The sequence below is a fragment of the Alligator sinensis genome, unplaced genomic scaffold (assembly GCF_000455745.1).
Source record: "Alligator sinensis unplaced genomic scaffold, ASM45574v1 scaffold1084_1, whole genome shotgun sequence".
Classification (NCBI taxonomy): domain Eukaryota; kingdom Metazoa; phylum Chordata; order Crocodylia; family Alligatoridae; genus Alligator; species Alligator sinensis.
The window spans coordinates 294,639-313,137 of record NW_005842677.1 but is presented as its reverse complement, the minus strand read 5'-3'; the positions used below and the strand labels follow the sequence as shown (position 1 = coordinate 313,137).

The 18,499-nt window shown below is 43.1% G+C and overlaps 1 long non-coding RNA gene across 2 annotated transcripts in view; it reads left to right on the top strand.

The window, feature by feature from the left end:
- LOC112551950 overlaps window positions 1-18,499 on the top strand; it is a 116,227-nt gene that overhangs the window by 76,809 nt on the left and 20,919 nt on the right. For both annotated transcript variants that reach the window (XR_003096293.1, XR_003096292.1), the window contains exons 2-3: window positions 5,021-5,091; window positions 8,184-8,326. This is a non-coding gene — a long non-coding RNA (uncharacterized LOC112551950). The remainder of the gene's footprint in view (window positions 1-5,020; window positions 5,092-8,183; window positions 8,327-18,499) is intronic.

The window sequence follows — 18,499 nt, the reverse complement described above, 5'->3', positions numbered from 1 at the left end:
GTTGTAGGAAAGAGGCTGTGTCTCAGTTTAGGGGGTGAGAACTTATACCTCTCCCTCTACCCCCTCTCCTGCCCCTCCCTGAAGGCTTGCCAGCTGCTTTTACACCACGCTTCATGGTGTGTTTCATAGTGTCTTGTTTTTATACAAATATATAAAGGTATCTGTGTTCCTATATATATTCTATAAGCTGTGTAATCTATCTTGCAAGGTATAAATGTATAAAAATAAAATATAAATGTATCTCCTTTCCTATATTAATTCTATAGTGTAATATCCATATAATTATAACATTGAAAAGAATAAATCAATGAATATAATAATAAAATAAAAGGGTCTAGAAGAAAGAAAAAGGTATTTTGGAATCCCACTTGCTAGGCTTGGCTAGCAAGTAGGAAATCATTCAAATCAATGCTAGTAGTAGCCTTCATTGTCTAACACTCCTGAGCTGCTGGAAGACACAGCTCAGTAACTGTCATACTCCAAGGCAGAAAGCAGGCCAGTTCAAACAACGCTGCCTTTTATGCTGTTTTTCCATCCCTCCCCCACTGGGATTGGAAGGGACCTCAGGGAAGGACCACAGTCACTGGCCAGCTACACAGCCAAGATGAGAGCAATCCTTCCCACCTCTTCCCCCTCCCTCTCCTTACTTTGTTTTGCTGCAGGCAAGCCCAGCTTGAGCTTTGAAACTTGAAACATTTTGAAAATTTTGAAATGTTTTAACCGCCCTCATTTCATTTTGAGGCTGTTTCAACATTTTCAAAGGGGTCCGCACTACCACTCAAAATTGTTTAGGGTTCACAAGTGGAGAAAAGGTTGAAAAAACACTGGTTTATACTTATAGTCATGAGAATTCATCCCCTTTTTGTGGGTTGTTGCTGCTTTTCATTAGCTGTAATAGTAGTAGTGGCAAGAAAAGAGAGGACCAGCCTCCATCTGAAAGGAAGATTCCATTTTTCCCATGCATGAAACCCATTTGTTCTTCCATTACAGATATATACAATTGGCCTGAATTTCATGTTGTGAGCATCTCTCATGTGTAGAGTAAAATGCCACCATATATTCTAGTTGTTTACATGCTGCACGCACAGCAATATCAGTAGCTAAAGCAATCAATTCAGAGAGCATGGGCTGTCGAGGTCAGCTGTTGGTAAAGCTACACTTTTTTGTTATTTTTTTTCCTAAGAATTGCAAACCCACGTGAATTTTTTTTTGCATTTGGATTCCATTATACACTTGAAACTCAGCCCAGGTCAGTGAAAGTTTATCCAGAATGGTAAATCTTCTGAGCGAATCTCCATCCAGTTGGGCAATAACCTAGGACAATGTATGAATTTGTACTGAAATATCCCTTTCATGACTGTGTCCCATTTAGTTGGCTGGACAATGCCTGCCATATTGCAGGTGCTACAGTAATCTGAACAAATAAAATATGATTTTAATGTAATGATCATAAGGTTTGACAGTTGGGTTCAAACCTGAATTGAAAGCCAAAGTCAGTTCAAATCCTGTAGTCCAAATCACACCTGCTCCCACTGCAGCAGAAAGGAGTCTCATCTGCAGCAAAGATCTGCAAGAAGTAGTAAACGAGTCTAAACCAAAGAGGCATGGGGGCTAATTTCAACTCACACTTCCTTATGGCTCCTGGTTGCATGGTTGTACCCACTTTTAGGTAGGGTATGCAAGTCAAAAGAAATCTGAATTACATCATCTGAAACATCCCTTCCAATTTGGCTCTCAGGTGACATTGTTTTGGCTGTAGTTTTTTACAGAGAACTATATTCAAGCAAACCAAGAGGGTAAGTGCATACAATACAATATAATATAGTACTGAGTCACCTAGTGGCTGATAACTTAATTGCACATTGTCACATTGTTACTAACTTCCTGTTATGTGGTCCCGAAGAAAAAAGAGGGGAAGTGACTAATAGAGCTAGCATACTTTATAGAAAACTTTGATTTGGACACTAATGGCCAGATCACATGAGTCCAGTTCTACAATGGTGTAAACTCCACTGAATTCAGTGGGTAAACCTGGAGGGATCGAGTCATGATGAATCAGGCCAATGGAGGAAAGTTAATAGTTTCCCTAGGATGTAACCCCTTCCCTCCCCAGCCCCCCTTGACAAAATACCTATAAAATGACTTTTTAAAGAATGAGAAAGGTCTGTAACGTACCAATCAATCAGCACTGCCTATGCATTGTAGCGGGCATGAGAAATTAAGTAGCTAATTGTACTGTTTTTTCTTAAGTAAGGAAATGAAACCAGTTGGAGAAAGCTACTTTGTACGGGTTGCCAAGAAGCAATGTGCACCTTCAACAGCTTTGTTTGGGATGGAAAGCCCAAGTTCCCCCTTCTTGAGGGCTTTCACTGTACAACAACTAGAAAGACATATCTCTCAAATTCTGTAGCCTCCTTCTGATCTTGTGCTTTTATGTCACCTGTGGAACATAACAGAGCATTTCCAAGAGAGTGGGCATGGATGGGCTTTCAACACCAAGAGGAAGGGATCAGATAAGAGATGCCAAGGAGAAAGTATCCGGAACCTAGAAAGCAAAACTGCTTTTAATCCAAATTTAACCTTTGTGGGAATAGTCCTCTTTTACAAATATACCATTCCTAATGCCAATATATATCCCAAACTTTGCAGTTTAGATTAGATACCTTAATCAAGTGGAGGTTCATTATAATAATTCATCAGGGAGTTTCTGTGCACTAGGCATCAAAAGGAAACACACAAAGGCAACAAAAGGAAGATAGCTGATCTCTGGGCCATTTTATTGCTTGTAAAACTTTATGGAGGTAGAAAAAGCAAGAGTAGATAATGTTTTCACAGTGAAATCACAGAGTATTATCTTAGTGTCAAAGCAAAAATGAGTTCATGTCTACCAAGACTAACAATTGGTACCAGTTAGTACAGTAGTATCTTAGTGTGGGGTTTTGTTTTGTTTTTGCAGGGGGGGGTAAAGAATTTCCATTCTAAATAATCTCCTCTGGAATTTACAGGCCACCTGTGTCTGGAATCCTTGTGCACAAGTTATAAATAAAGTTATTTGCAAAAAGTGTTTCTTGGAACAAACATTCTGGGTTTTACAAATGTAAATACATGACATGGGTTTCTGTGAACTCTTCTTTGCTGACTAATGCGGCTCTTAAAAGATAACAATGACTTATAGAGTACATCTTCCTTCATTCCTGATGCTGCTCAGGAGGGACTTTCCCAAGCATGCCCCACCCATCCAGTCCTATTAACATGTGCCAAAGTTGCATATATGGCAGTGAACCTGCTTTGGGGTTACACTTGAGACCTCTACCAGTAGTTTGCTTGAAAGTGGTTATAAGGGTCACTGCAGGCAGTTTGTGGGGCTTGGGGCCCAGGGTTGGAATGCATGGTCGCAGGGCTCAGTTGGGAACTAGGATGGGGCTGTAGGTGGCTTGTTCAGGGTGGGTGGTGGGACAGTTTCCTGCTTCTGCATACACTTCCAGGAGGGGACATGAGGGGATGTATGCCTGAGATTTGAGCATGGGGTGGGGGCAGGCTGCCTGCTTAAGGCTGAGACTCCCTACCCTGCTGCCCTCCCCTGGGGGCCTCCACAGCCCAGAGGGCAGGACCCAGCATAGCAGGGCAGAGTGGGGCCAGGTGGGGAAACTCGATCCTGCTGCCTTAAGACCCACATCTCTGGTAGCAGTGGGGGTGGGGGTATGAAGTTGTGCTTCCCACTGCTGCTGGGTGGGCAGGGGGTGCCTCACCATGGTGGCGCAGAGCTTGAGGCAATGGCACCAAGCTTCCCTGCCCCACTCTCCCCTGCCATCCGGGACCCTGTACACAGACTGGAGGGTATAAAGGGCAAGTGAGTAGGGCATCCCGATTGCACAGGACTGCAAGCACTGGGATTGTATCTTTCTTTTTTTCTCTTTTGGCTTGCTTCTCCCTTAGGGGACTAATTACATGTTGCAATACTCTGAGAAGTTAGAGGATTATCTGTACATATTAATTTAAGAGCCCAGTTCTGTCATAAGTGGCTGATGTATTGATTTATTTGTACAGATAAATTAATTTGAAGGCACAATTGTTATTTTGGAAAATTTGAGAAGAAATTACTGGCGAGGATTTGGCCTTTCTACTCAGACTTAATTACATTTGGTATTGAAGAGATTAGGGTCCAAGGACTGGGCCGGGTAGATGAATTACGAATATTTCCTTTGGACTGGACTCTAAGGTCTTTTGTGAATTATGAAATGAATTGGAGAATTTACTTGATTTGAAAATTAATGCTGAAAGTCTACTGGATTAGCAAATTGACTTTGAAAATGCCTGTCAGGGTTATTAAACCCCTAAGAGTGGCGGAGGCAACCACATGTAACCTTCTCATCAGGACAATCTTGCCTCATTGAAGGGGTAGTGATCTTGAAGCTGCTGGTTGCACCTACCCATAATAATGCAGACCATAAAATTGATTAGACCCAGCTTGTGAGTGGATGGGGTGTAGGGGAGGAGGAGCCCCAAGAAACACTCATAATGAGAACATACCCAAGGGCAGTGTATCACCTATTTTGGAACCTCCTTTTTCTTCTTTGTTAAAATCAAGATGTGGCAGGTGAGTAGAGGGAGATTCCACTTCCCAGGGAAAATGCTCGAGGGACCAGGCTGCTAGTGTAGTCAAGCAGTTGAGCTTGTGTGGAGCAGTTGCGACTGGCATGTCATCTACTGAGCTAGCGTAAGCAGGTACAAACTAAGAAAAGTGTGCATGTGTATAATGCAAGCTTTTGTGAGCCCAAGCTTTCTTCATCAGATGTTGTGAAAGGGCATGCATAAAGCAGTATATCAATGGACATTCTTGTTGGCATGTATAATACCATAGTAACCATCTACAGTATTGCAGTCCCTATGGAGTTTTGGGGGCGGTGGGGGGGGGGAATAAATTTTGCAATCTGTGATTTGTAAAAATTACTTTTATATGTATAATGTAACAAGGAACATATTCTAAACTGTAACTTTTCCTCTAATTTTTATTTTATAGTCAACCCTAGCCAAGTCATGGCAAAGAACACAGAACCAGAAGAAAGTTATTGCAACAAAGTTGTGGTCAAGGTCAGTAAAAATATGAAGATCGTTATGGGGAAAATACGTAAGAATTTCCCCACACATCTTTAAAAAAAGGGTTTCAAGAGACTGTAAAATGTCATTTTCTTCCTAAGCCTTTTTGTGGATAATTTTTCAGGAATGTTGAAAATAGAATATGTAATCTGAATGGTGGATGTTGTTTATTTTGCTGATAGCTGAAAAAAACCTAGCAGTTTAGAATACATAACTTGCCTTCTTGCAAAGGAAAGCAAATGTTAATAGGTCATAGTTTAGCTATTATGTGGGTAGAGCCAGATGAGCTGATGGCAAATAATACATTTTGTAGTAAAAGTGTTTTTTCTTCTGCGTACTGCTATACTAGCCATGTTGTAAAGGGCTGCGGTTTCTCTAGTTTATAAAATTAAGTTGGATTTAGTTTTACTACAGACAAAACAACAAACACAACTCCTGGATTCAGAGAATAATGTGGATCTCGTAGACCATAAAACCAAGTAAAAGAAACAATGCAACCCAAATAGTAATTATATAAATATGAAGGGTCTATGTTGTAGATACTAGGAGGCAGGGGAAAGTATATACAGATACCTATGCCCTGGATTCAAGTAGGTACAGTGGACTTATACATGTGCTAAAATATATTGATGAATCAGGGCCAGGTGGAGTTGGGAAGGGCAACCACATGGGGTGTATTTTGCCTTAGGGAGGATACAAGCAATACTGAAATAAAACACTGCCAGGACTTTGGTTTTGCTTGAAAATATAGCTCTCTCAAGCTAGGAATGCATAGCTGTTCATGATTGCAATCCTGGTGCACAAATGTTAATAAGAGCCATGCATTGTTATAGTTATTATGCATATGCAGATTGGGTAAGTGTTGCCAGGCTGTCCAGTTACGTGCAAAAGAATGGGTGTGCAAGATGAAAGGGAATCCATCCTAGTCTAACTGTGGAAAAGACTTACCAGGTGAGGAGTGGAGGTGGTGGGATGCCATACCGGAAGTTGAATGCTGTGAAAGTGAAACTGCGGTGGGCAGAGCTGCCATGGGAAATAGAAAAAAGGCAAAAAAAATGGCCGAGCCCAAAGGAGCCAGGGTTGGCTCCCTTGTTGGCATGAATGCGCTTTATAATAGCATGCCGGAACTTATTGGTCGTCCAGATCCCTGGAGCTGGGATAAAAGACCCGGCGGAAGTCAAGTGGGGGGGACTGGAAGTGGAGTCCCCAACTGGCCCATAGGGGCTAGAGCCGGCAGGTAGTCCCAGTGAGGGGACCTGGTGGTTACCCCAGGAGGGGGTCTTAGTGAGAGCACAGGGCCAGAGAGGGCCCGAGGATTTACCTGCAGGGTCGCTGTGGACAACAGATGCCTGCAGTGAAGACCAGAGTCCAGCAGGACCCAGCAATACAGGAATCCAGACACGGCTGACTGACAGCAAGTACCAACCCCAGAAAAGAGGCGATACTCCAGGGGACAGAAAACCAGATGATGTACAGACGGAGGAAAAGCAAGAAGCACTTGGGATAGGAACAATGCCCCTAACCCTAACCTCAGAATAAAATTCCGAGAGCCAGAGCACTGAGAAGGTACAGGACATCGACTCTGTCAATACAGGTGATGACATCATGGTTGGCATTAGGCGAGGTGTAAGGGAGGCAGAGCCCCAAACAGGAGGAACAGCAGGAACAACCAAAGGCAGGTACCAGGGGAGATGGGACCAAACACCTTCCTCCCAACTAGAAATTATTTATCATCAAGAACGTGGCAGGTGAGGCCCCTTGGGGAACCGACCCGAAGTCACCCCAATAACCAACTGTTCCTTCCTAAAAACAATGGCGATGTCCAAGAGGAACCCCCATACGTGAAGCCCAGGGGAGAGGCATGGGAGATTACACTAACCCACTGTTCCAGTGTGGTTAAAGCTCACCAGTTGCTTGTATCCACATCTCAGAAAGGTATTATTTTGTAAGCTTTGCTAAAATGTGAGGCAGTAAAGCTAAACTTTTTTAGAGTTTAGAATCTCCTTTCCCATTCCTAAATACTCTAATCCCTACCTGTTTCTGACTGGGCACTTACATTTTGACATATGTTTTCCAACTTTTTTTGATTTGAGTGAGGCTGTTTTGATTTGATTGAGCTCTGGAGTTAAGGAGGAACCTTTTAAATATCCCTGATTAGCCCAATTTTCCAGGATTTATTTTCTGAGGAAAGTCAGATGCTAAATTTTAATTTTATTTTTTACTGTGATTTGACCAGTTAAGGATCCCAAGGGTACATTTGTCACAGACCTATATTCTAGGATTAGTAAAAGTAAAGACGGCTTTGTCAAAAGGTGGTTGTAGCAGGGAGTCTACTTCAACCTCTGCTGTGCTTGCCCTTCTGGATGAATCTGACAGGGAAACTTGGCCCCGAGGGAACATTGGACCAGCCATGAAACAGTTAAACTCTCCATGCTGTGGCTTGGCACAGTGGAGACAAACTCCCAAGAGACCCTGGGAGTTCTGATCATCTTTAAACCAGAGAACGCAGGGGTAGCCAGGCAGTTTTTTCCCCTGGAAATGGGGAAAGCCAAGAGACTTACCTGGAGTCAGCAAAAAGGTGAGGATGAGCTGCTGGACAGGCATACAATGAGTCCACAGCTGTCAGGAGGGAAGAAAGATGCCTCATGTGACTACCACTGCTGCAGACTACAAAGAACCATTAGGGATGTTTTCACATTGATAAAGAGGGCAAAAAGGGTACCAGTCTAATTGTTAACCCTAAGAAGTGTGCCTTAGGTAAGGCAGAAACCAAATATTTAGGCTTCCTGATAAGGCAGGGACATATTAGGTCTTTAGCTGTCAAAGTGCAGGCCATTAAGGCATATAGACAGCCTCAAAATAAAAGACAAATGAGGGCTTTCCTAGGCCTTGCTAGTTACTACCGGTGATTTATACTTAAATTCACTGAAGTGACAACTCCTCTGGCTGATGCCATAAAAGGGAGGTGAACCCATCATATTGAATGGGATGCAATGCACTGAAAGGCTTTTGAAGACACCAAAAGGGTCTTCTGTCAAGAAGTAATACTTCATACTTACGATTTTTCATTACCATTTACTTTGCAGATGGATGCGTCCAGAGAAGGTTTGGGAGCAGTGCTATCAAAAGCAGCTGAAGGGCTGGAGTGACCGGTTGGCTACACCAGCTGAAAGCCGAATGACCATGAGCAGAAGTACTCCATGGTAGCTTGGGGATGCTTGGCCATACGGTGGGGAGTTGATTATTTTTTATACTATTTGTTGGGTAGGGAATTTAAATTGGTTACGGACCACGCCCCTTTAAAATGGTTGAATACGGTGAAAGCTGACAATGCTCTCATTATGCAGTGGCCACTAGCATTGCAACCATTTCAATTCTGCATTACCTACAGGCTGGGGAAATTGAATACAGTAGCCACTTTCTTGCCACACTGTCACCCTGATGAAGAGTCAGGGACACGGTGAGAAAAAAGGGGAAATAGATCCCAGCCCAGACAGAGGAATTGCAGTAAATAGATTACTTGGAATGCCTAGTGGCATCTTGAGGGGCAGGATATGTGAGGAAGTGAAGAGGTACCCCGAGCCAGCTAGAGCAGCTATGAGCCAGGAGACTTCCTTATCTGATGCTGCTCTACTGCCATGGCCGGACACCACCACAAAGCAACATTTTTCTAGCTGGTGCTTCCTCTGGATAGGAGGAAGGGATCTGGCACTAGTCATAAAGGATCCTCCTATGACAGCTTGGAGAGAACTGGGACAGAACTGGAAACAGCCATCCTGGAGCCAAGGGAAGAGAGTCATGCAGACAAAGCACAGCCTAGAGAAGAGAAGCAGAGTTGGGTAAATAGAGCATGGCGTGGGGAATGTCCTGCTCTAACCAGTGCTGGCTGGGAGCTAGCAAAGCCTCAGCAGCTGGATGAGTTGCAATAGGAGGTAAGCTGCAGAGACCCTGCATCAGGGAATGAATACAGCAAGTGAAGACAGCAGAGTAATCTTCAGTACACTTGCTGGATGAGTGCTGAATGTAATATTAATTTTAATTTTTGTTTGGTATGACTCAGCAGAATCCATACGGGGACAGTGACTAGACAGGTGGCATGGGACTGGCACCTGTACCTGGGGGCAAGTGAGGTTGCAGAGCCAATGGACCTCATGTTTATTTCAATAGTGAGACACTTGTGAGTGCTTAACAAGCTGGCATTGTGTTTCTTTTCAATATTTGGGGTCACCTGTGAGTGATTCACCCAAGACAAACAATATAGTGTTTTCAAGAACACGAACATCCTAACACTGTAGCTCAGGCTGGGGTTCAATGGAAGGCAGAGCCCTCGAACGATCAGAAGGAGAACCTTGAAACTGGATTTGTTCACATACTCTTCCTCTCAATTTAATTTATACCATCAAATCATGGCAGGAAAGGGTATGAGAGTGTCGGTCACCTGTGAAGAGGGATCTCCTGAGGATGTCTCCTCACTTACTAAAATCACCAGACATCCCAAAAGGTACAGACCTGAGATAGCTGGTGAAGACTTGTTACAGATATAGTGGGATGACATGGATATATCGTGACCTTTTCCTAAGAGTGCCAAAAGAAATCAGTTTGTGCTGGTAATTATTGATTATGCTACCAGATATCCAGACACCGTTCCTTTGAGGTCAGCGAATGCTCCTAAAATAATGGAAGAACTAATAGTGTGGATGCCCCAAGACATAATAATGGACCAGGGGACCAGTTTTATGTTGGGGGTTATGAGAAGGGTATGAGAGACTTTGAAGATCAAACAACTAAGAACATCAGTGTACCACCCCCAGACAGATTGCCTTGAGGAGAGAGATTCAATCATCTTTTAAGGAAAATGCTTAAGACTTGCAGATTTACAATATAAATCTGCTCAAACAGTGGGTAGAACCCTAGGGGTTGGTTCAGAGACCCAGAGCAGGAGGATTTGGGGCTTGGACCTGGTGGGAAGATAACTGCAGAAGGAAAGAAACCCATGATAGCAGAACTCATCCCTACCCAGAAAGAACAGTTATAGTAACTGGTAGAAAGTTTTCAGGATGTGCTTACAGAAGAACTGGGATTAGCATAAGGGGCAGAACATAGGATTCACCACCTCTCCAGGGTATGTGGTTCATGAGCAGTGAAGGAGACTCTCAAGACATCTGTATGGCCCGGTAAAACAAGAATTGGAACAGATGCTTAAAGGAGTGATAATAGTCCAATAGTGGCAATTCCAAAACTGGATGGGGCTATCCAGTTATGTATAGATTTCCTGAAAGTTAACACTTTTTTGGTCTTTGTTGCCTTCCCGATGCCACATGTGGAAGAAATAATAGAACAAATTGGACATGCCAAATTCATATCCACCTAGACCTTACTAAAGGGTACTGGCAAATTCCAATGGCAAAAGCAGATAGGGAAAAAATGGCCTTTAATACACCATAGGGATTGTACCAATTTACAAGGATGCTGTTTGGTGAGGGGCCAATAGCTGATTCATTAGTCGCTGAAAAGAGGCAGCGGCCCCATGCAGACCAAATGTATGTCTGTGTATATAGATATTATAAATTTTCTCTGAGAACTGGGACCAACATTTGAGACATCGTCAAGCAATATTGGGGGAACTTAGGAGAGCTGGACTAACAGCTAACCTAGGAAAGTGTGTCTTAGGAAAGAAGACAACCAAATATTTGGGGTTTCAGGTTGGACGAGGCTGCATCCTACTGGTGGTGGATAAGGTAGAGGCAATTAAGGCCTGCAAAAGTCCACAGCTAAGAGTCTTCTTGGGGTTAGCCAGTTATTATTGTAAATTTGTACCCAGCTTCTCAGAATTGGCTGCCCTGTTAACAAAGTTAAATGAAAGGAAAATGGAAGGGCCCAGTTCTCTAGTTACCTGGGACCCTAAAGGCCTTCAAGCAACTGAAAAAAGCCCTGTGCAGCAGCTGTGTCAACTAATGGTCCTGTTAACAGTCCTGGAAGTGAGATACTCATGGGTGATGATTGAACAGAGGAGAATTGGTAGCTGGCCCAGCAGTTTCTTAATCAACAACACTCAGGGAAGTGATGTGGCTAGGATCATTTCTAGCCACCTTTGATTATCCAGCCTGAATAATTAAGTCTCTGTTTAGAGTCTGGTCAGCTTGCAGGTGGCCAATGACATGCATCCAGAGCGGGGATTGAACTCCTGCCTCAAAAGCTGTAGCAAAGTGCTTTAACTGCAACGCCATCACACCACTCAAAAATGAACAGTCCATGAAGCTGAATTTGGAAGCTGTGTGGGGCAGACCCTCAGCTCTGGAGCTCACTGAAGTGGGGTGAGCTCTCCCAGTTTCCATCAGCTGGTAATCTGGCTCAATTTCATCTCAAGCTGTCTCTTAGGGCAGAAAGTATTGACTTTGAAAAATACATTTGAAAAAAGTGAGCCCAGTTTTGAGTGATAAACATCCAAATATAGCAAAAGGTTATTCTGAGCAGCTCAGCTATTCAGATCATTTGAGCAGACAGAAAGCTTCCTCTGTGTGAGCCATTACAACCCATTAGGTCAAGAACTTAGGAACTAAAAGCTCTGAGTAATTAGGCACTGACCAAAATAAACTGTATCATTGCTGGGTCTATTGTGTCAGCAGCATTCACTTCAGTGCTGAGGAAACAGTTAGGGGGAGCTGATATGGTCAATAAGCCACGAACTAAAATACTTTCTTCTTCAGTAATTGCTCCTTTACGTCAGGAATTTGCATTTTAATAACTTACTAATTATTTATTTACACGATGTGGTCCACACTATGCAATTTAAGGTGTTTTAACTACATGCTTAATTGACTGTGCCTAATAGCTATTGGCAAAGTGCATGCAATTAGGGAGACTATACAACGTCTGATAAATATATATCAGGCATACCTAGGCATATGCATATCCATATACTGGTTGCTGAAATATTTCAGGTGGGTTTGTTTTTTTTAGGAGTATTGCAAAAATAAATTAAAAGATAATGCAATTAATGAACCTCCTAAATTCTAAGTATCTTTAAGTGGAAGACAGAAAAACACGATGCTTCAGGGTTAAATTACTTTGACCTCATTTATGCCATCATGCCGCATTTGCATTGCCCAGAAGCATGTCTGAAAGTTGAGGTGTCAACATGGATTTTTAGCCTTAACTCAATTTCCTTGCTATTGTGGCTTTTAGTCAGCCCTTTAATATTACCTGAAATGTACTTTTTTGTGGTTGAATTAATGATAGCTGTGAACTCCTTGGCACCGGATATATTTTACATTTGCGATTCTTAGTGTCTGGAAATTCCAAGCCCTGGCGTCTTGGGGCTCGAATCACTTCCACCGTTTCTGGAAATAGCCATGACCTGCCTTTCGCACCATTCCTGTCCTTTCAGGCTAACCCAAGCTGTTTGAAACAGAGTGCTATTGAAGTATGTGCCTTTTTAGTATTTCACTGCATAGCAGGTTTGCGTTCCTATTTAATTGTAGGGTTCGTGTTTATGGTACGAAGAAGGACCCCTTGTAAATGCACCTTCCTGTGTGTGAACAGGCTGTGTAAGTGGGGTTGGTCGTCGCTTCCTTTTCGCAGTGGGTGACCCTCCAGCACTCCAAAATGCCTTGCTGTATACTGTTCGCAAGTGGAGCTGCTTAAAAAAACACAAAAGTGACCGACTCCTACTTTGCTACCTCAGGCCAGACGCTATTTGATCGTGTGGGACCAAATGTCAAGCTGGACAAAGGCGGCAAGTATACAGTGAGATGGGCTATTGTGGAAAAGCAGCAGGAATAAAAACCCTGCGGACAATAGTGACATTTCTGTCGGTACAGTGGGTGCAAAACAGTGCCTTGTTTATTCCTCCTGAAAACTTGTGAAGTAGCAAATAGGAAGGGACTGCACTCCTCATCACTAAAGCATTTGTTTCTGTAAGCTTCTACAGCATATGAATCCATGGGCTTCCTTCCTGTAAAGAATTGTAACCTTATGACTCTAACAACCTTGACTAAAAGGCTTGAAGGGGAGTTGCCTTCATTACTAGTATTAGTGTACCATTAATTGTGCCTTGGAGAAAAATTGAGTGTATGCATTAATTTTGCTTTTTGCCTTTCCTTTTCTACTGAAAGAGATTTGCCATATGATTAGCTCGATTGAGCCATGATTCACTGATTTATTGTTGAGGGGGGAGGGGGACGGATGGACAAGGCAGTTATTTCAGGTAGAAAACAATGTGTAGCAGCACACCGTTACAAGCTGCTCCCAGTGAGATTCAACATACTGGAAAATCAATTGATTTCTTCTGGTTCAGGGCTTTATGTCTAAGCTAACCTTTCTTGACATCTCCATGTCTGAAGAAACGCTTAACTTTCTTTCAGGTGTGGTAGGTAGTGTTTATTGCAATTTTATCAGCATTCAGGCCTGCAAGTTTATCAAAGATTCATTAGGTAAGCAGAGGGCCATGCATTCCTAAGCAATATACGACATAAAAAAGCCATTGGGTCTTGTGTTCCTAAATCACATAGGCCTAAATAAAATGTTTATTTCCTACCTATGGGGACTTTTTACCATCTTGTACCATCCACACATTTCCCAGAGCCTGATGAAGGGACTTTGATCCCAAAAGCTTGCAGAAAAGGACAATTTTCTTGCCATTTTCCAGTTGGTCTAATAAAAGGTATCATTTTGGAACCAAGACTTCTAGTTTTTTCTATGTCTTTTTGTCTCAGACCAACACGGCTACCAAGTACACCTCTAAATCACGTAGGTATTTTTATAGCTGCCAGTTCATAGACACTGTTGCCTGTTCTCTTGCATTACTTGGCATCAGCATCTTCTCTTTTTCTTTTTGCAACATAAAGCTATTTATTATGTTAATCCCATTAAGGAGATAACATCCCTGTCACTGTTCCTGATTTACTATTATTCCACTCCTCTTAGTTACTTTAGGACACATCAACTATGGTCTATGACTGTTCCAACTAGCTCACGGTAGATTCAGATCACTGTAATTTGAGACCTAATTAGATCCTCACCTGTTTGGTCAAAGTCATTGTGGAGGTGTTGAACCATTAAAGACACTTAAGTCAATAGCTCATGCAAGTTGTATTTTCCCTTTCCAAAGAAGGGCCCATCTACACTACAAATACAGCTGAGTCCAGGGGTCCAGATACAACGAAGTTGCCACTGGTTACAAAACAGTTAAAATAAGATGTGTGAATGGGATCCAGTCCTATCCCTCTCATCTGCAAAAATTATTATTTTCATTTGTTCCTTCTGAAATCTCTTCAAAAGGCAGCTCCAGCATGTTAAAAAGAAACATTACCCTATTTGGAAAACTTCAAACAACCTCTGGGAGTGCTGCTGCTGACACAGGCCTCTGTTTACTGAATAACATCCAAACCTACCTACCATACTTTACCAATGGAAAGCATGCCAGTTCTTTTGCGGGATACTTTCTAATGTCTGATGCAATCAGTGGAGATAATATATCTTTCTGTGCTTTCATGTATGTGACCACAGGGTGTTATACCCAAAGGTCAGTTGTTTTGATGTGTGTAGGTATATTTTTGTGTGATTTTCCTCTTAATAAATGTAGCAATTTATTTTGTGTAAAGGAAAATGTGTTTTCTTAGGCCCTCTCTAAAAGGATTAGTGTGGATATGCTAACGTGGGAATAAAAAAGGTCTTTTTTGTTGTTGTTTAACACTACTTCTGTTCTACTTACAGAACCGTGTTGAGGTACTGCAACTTAATAGTGAAAAGCATAAGAGAATAACAATAGCTTTACATGTATATACTATTTTGTTTCCAAAAGGAGCCCAGAGTGCTTTACAAATTACAGCCCCAAAGCCTGTAAGTGCTTCAGCATGTGGATCTTTGCTCAGGAGGATAATCCGTTTTAAATCAATGGAAATGGTTCATAAGAACAAAGCAATGTAAGTACTTAAATTACTGCAAGGTCAAGCCCTGTATGTTGGAAATGACTTTTCTTGCCACCGAAGTGCAACCACATCTGGGGATGAAATGTAGCAAATGCCTAAGAGTACACAGGCATACTTTAAGATGGAAGGGGATATTAATAGCCAGGTTGGCAATTTTAGGGAAGTAGACTTTTAATCAATGCAATTTAAACTTGGCCAGTTCTTTGGACCTAATGTTATAGGGAAATTTATCACCATTCCAAGACTCCTTCACGATCAGATGACTGTCTCCATCCTATGCAATGGCTCCGCTATGAAGGCCTTTGCCATTCAAACTGGCATCAAGCAGGGCTGCGTGATTGCACCAATTCTGTTTTCCATCTTTCTTGTGGTCATCAAGATGCTCATCTCTAATCATCTGCCACACAGCATCAGCATTGAGTACAGGATGGATGGGACAGGATGGGAAAGATTCAATTTTCCCCGCTTCTGTGCCAAAACCAAAGTTACATCAGTCTCGATTGTGGAACTTCAGTACGCCAATGACTGTGCTGTCGTTGCATAGACCAAGGAGGAGCTACAAACAGTCCTTAACTGCTTCTCTCCAGCATACCAGTGACTGGGACTGACCTTTAACATCAGAAATCTTAAGGCGCTTCCCCAGCCTGTTCTGGGCCAATTAAAACTCCCCTGGCAAAGATCATCCTTGACAGACAGGCGCTGGAGAATGTAAACACATTGCAAAGCTTGGCAGTTATCTCTCAAAGAAGGCCAACATCGACGAGGAGATCCAGCATAGGATCTGATGTGTCAGCTCTGCCTTTGGAAGACTGAATTATCATGTATTCAATGATCCTGACATCAGGACTTGAGCAAAACTCCTATTACATAAGGCGGTGGTAATCCAAACTCTTCTCTATAGTTGTGAAGTTTGGGTGACCTACAGCGACCACCTAAAACTCCTGGAATGTCACCAGCAATACCTCCAGAGGATCCTGGGCATAAAGTGGGAGGATCATCGCACAAATGCCAGTGTCCTTACTGATGCTAACACCACCAACATAGAATCAGTGATTATTTGACATCAGCTGCAGTGGACAGGGGATTGTGTACACGTGCCTGATGTAAGTTTACCGAAAGAACAACTATGCGCCCAACTCAGCCAAGGACAAAGGACATGCAGGGGCCAGAGAAAATGCTTCAAGGACAATCTCAAGGTGAACATTAAGAAGTGTGGCATTGACATCACAAATTGGGAAAAAGTAGCCTGGGACAGGGCTACATGGTGATGCCTTGTGAGAGAAGGCACATCTTTGAGGAAAACTCTCTCACTCTGAAGGCAGAAAAATGACAGAAATAGAAAGAAAGGAAACAAGACCAAGAAGTGTGAGGTTCAACTCTCCCTTTAACCACCACCTGTGGCATCCGCCAGAGAGTCTGTGGCTCTAGGATCCGCCTTCTTAGCCATCAATGAACTCATCTACAACCCTTTACTTGACTCATGGGACCATCCTTGACTGTGAGGGACAATAGGTGTAACAAGCAGGAACTACACAAACCCTACAGGAAAGCAGGACAGAGGGGTTGAGGGGCAGGAGTTGTGAGGGTGGCACTGGAGTCTTACCTACACTAGGGACTCACAAATAGTCCCCAGCTGTTGCTGCCACAGCTGGACCATCATATGCACCTGGCTGCTCCTGCAAGAGGACCACTGTGGAGTTGCTTCTGCTGCCAGGGAGTGGACTCCGAGAGGGCAGAAATGCAATTCTAGCACCCCTAATTTAGCACCCAGGGCTAGTGCCCAGCTCGCCCACTCTAAGTTATGCTACTGTCTCATGTGACTGGTTTTCCAGAGAGATTGATGTGATCCTGAACCATAAACTCACCTCCTCAGTTTTGTGTCACATACCAAAAATGGTATTTCCCACGGCAACCCACCTCCAGTTGCCATGCTGATGCATTAGAGGCACCAACACCATCCCTTGCATCACTCCTCAATCATTCTTTTTGAGCTCTCCCACCCAAAGACTTTCACAACTGTTTCCTAGCTGAACACTGCACAGTTGTTTCCCAAGACTGCATTTCTTGACTCTGCCGCTTCTATCATGGTGGTGCCTTGAGCCCTTGTTCAAGATGATGGCCCACCACTGCTAGGCACTGGGCAAGAACCGCAAGAGAGAACAGTCCTAGTTCAAGCAGCTTACAACCTAAACAGATGTGACAGGCATCTGGAGAGAGCAAGTTATTTTCTCCATTTTATAAAGTGACAAACGCAGATTCACATGGAAAGTATGCACAGTTCGAACCCAGATCTTCTTAATCCTAAATCCAGTGCTTCAACCTCTAGGTTTTCTATTATTATATAGTTGGGTAGTCAGAGCATGCATCTGACATATGTAGATGGGTGTGCATACACAGACACACCAGACCCCTTAGTTAGAGGGCAGATAGGGATCTTTTTCAAGTTGCCAGGGAATAAGCAAGAGATTATGAGCAAGTGAGTGCATCTACAGATGCACTTAATGGGGAAGTAGACTAACTGTCTATGTTGTAAAGCATCACAGTCTACATGTGTTACACTATTAGATTGCAGCAAACTAATTTTCACTACCATACGATAGTACTGTTGGAGGTAGTATTATCTTATGGTAGTGAAAATAACTGAGCCTAAAGGCATGTATACATGCTGACCCAGGCATAAATTGTGCCTGGTCAGTCCAGGCAGCAGGGGCCCAGACCCCTGCCTGCCACCTAGCCTCAGGGCTCTGCAAGCTGACACACTCCTGTGCCTCAACCAGCTCCTCCACTATCAATGCTGTCTTCTGGAGCTTCGGGCTGAGCCTCAAGCCCCCTGCCAGCCCGGGGCTGCTTTGCCCTGGCTCTAACTGCTGAGGTCACAGGCACATGTGAGGATGCTACACCCGGGAGCAGCTGACTCTGGCGTGATCTGTGTCAAAGTTTGTTTCTGCACATGACTTGCTCATGTAAAAGCGCACTGTTAGTGTTCAGGATTGGAACAAAAGCAAATATTTTGGAAGGTAAATTTCCATGTGATGCATAAAATTCTTCCGTGAGCATAATTGTAAGATGAGTTCATTTTGGGGATGAGCCATCGCAGCAATTGCTCAAGACCTGAACCCATGAGGGAGTACTATTAAGTTAGTAAAAGTTACCCCACATATGGGTAGAAGACAGCAGGGTCCTACAAACTAGCCTGTCTGGGGCCCCATGGCTCTCACCCCAGCTCTCTCTGTAAGGCATGTATAGTCTCAACAGACTTAGATTTATCTGTTAAAGTTTATGTCTTCTGGTTCATGAAGGGTTTTATTAATGCTCCCTGAGGTGTAGTTCCACTGTGACTTTGCAGCAGGTGTTTGGGTTTGCATTAAAATTTGCAAAGGATATAAAAAGCGTTGGGAAAAGAAGAAAAATGGCCTGGTGCAGGTGGAGAACTTAGTACAGCTGCCTCATCAGGAGTACTAAACAAGGTATGT